Source organism: Canis lupus, chromosome 7 (assembly GCF_003254725.2).
Source record: "Canis lupus dingo isolate Sandy chromosome 7, ASM325472v2, whole genome shotgun sequence".
Lineage (NCBI taxonomy): Eukaryota > Metazoa > Chordata > Mammalia > Carnivora > Canidae > Canis > Canis lupus.
In genome coordinates, this window is record NC_064249.1 from 27,763,003 (window position 1) to 27,764,476 (window position 1,474).

General features: G+C 41.6%; 1 protein-coding gene across 2 annotated transcripts in view; it reads right to left on the minus strand.

Moving 5' to 3' along the window:
• PRRX1 (paired related homeobox 1) overlaps positions 1-1,474 on the minus strand; it is a 72,950-nt gene that overhangs the window by 21,531 nt on the left and 49,945 nt on the right. The gene's annotated exons all lie outside the window — the stretch shown is intronic.

Genomic DNA, 1,474 nt, shown 5'->3' on the forward strand with positions numbered 1-1,474 from the left:
TTTGTCACCTCAGTGGACTCATCTATTCCTATAGAAAAGATTTAGTTCTTTGAAATCTTCCACCGTTCACTCATATCCCACCAACTGTCCACTACAAACCACCAGCTCCCCTGATGGGTCCCTTGATAAATTACATGACAATAAAATCTTGAAAGAGTCATGATAGTACTGTGGCATAGGAGCAGTCCTAGAAAATTAGAACTTTGGTGATTCATCTGAAGTTTTAAGGGGCTGAATAATTTCTGAATTCCAATTATGCTTTCTAACAGTCCACAGTAAATAATTAGGTTAACAGTATCTTTTTTGACTGGAAAACTTTACTTGTAGAAGAAAGAACTTTCACCATTTCTTTTTCAAATATGTTAGTACTCAGATTTACAGATGGGAGAAGCTGTGTGGTTCTGATTCCCTTGTAAATGCAGGAATTGGTCCTTCATTTTTATTCCTTAGTAGAAAAGCAGCTCCAAGATAAAGGAACAGTTTAAAGAAGCAGAAACACAGGTGAGAATGAGATGCTACAGAGAATGTGTCTGTGATGGATTGGGATATTAGGACACATGTGAGCACTGCTCCAGGAAAAGGAGCCTGAATCTTCTTTTCAGGGATGCGCAGGATGACCCTTGCGCATTCAAATACAAGTTAAGGGGAACAATAGCTCTGTCCTTGGCTCTGGGCTGGAATTCACTATGGACTCCACATCTGGCTGCCAAAACTGCACTGAAGGGTGGGTGGAGAAGACAATATGAGGAGGGCCATCCTCAAATGGCAGGACCAGGCAGCACATGAGACCCCTTACTCACTGCAGCTTTGCACTCGCCAGACAGGCTCCAGTTAACTCCCAAAGACCCCAACCCTCTTCTGCTCTGCATATGGTGGGAGAAGCCTTGGAGATTCCAAATAGGTCAGCCAAATATAATTTAAAGGTACAGAAGAACATATTTTAGGAATAAAATCTGAAGAAAAATGTGTTTCGTATGCCTGAGTCACATCAATTTGGAAAGAAATCTGATGCAAGAAGATAAAACGCCAGCTTCAGTAGCAGAGACCAACCACCACATCAAAGCTTGCCTTCTTCCTTTTGGTTGAAAACATGGCAGGCAAGCGGATCTAAAGAGCAGCCCGCTGATCATTTTATGGGCATTGAAGAATGTTTTCAAAGGGACTTACATTGCACAACAACTACTTACTTTAATGGGATTTGTGTGGTTCGGGCCCTGCAACTTTTGGAAAATTGAAGGGAAGTATAATTGCAAAAGCCACTAAAAACTGTTTAGCTTTTATTGCAAGGCCTATGAAAAGCAGCAAGATACAACTGTGGCATGCATTTGAGTTTCTTTGGTTACACTAAGCTCCAATTGCAATTAGGACAGCATCCTTTTAATATGTGCCCTGATAAATGGCACATGGGTCATTTCACTGGCAACACTGTTGCCATGTAGACTGAGCCTAGCGCATCACAATGACAAAAGCCAAG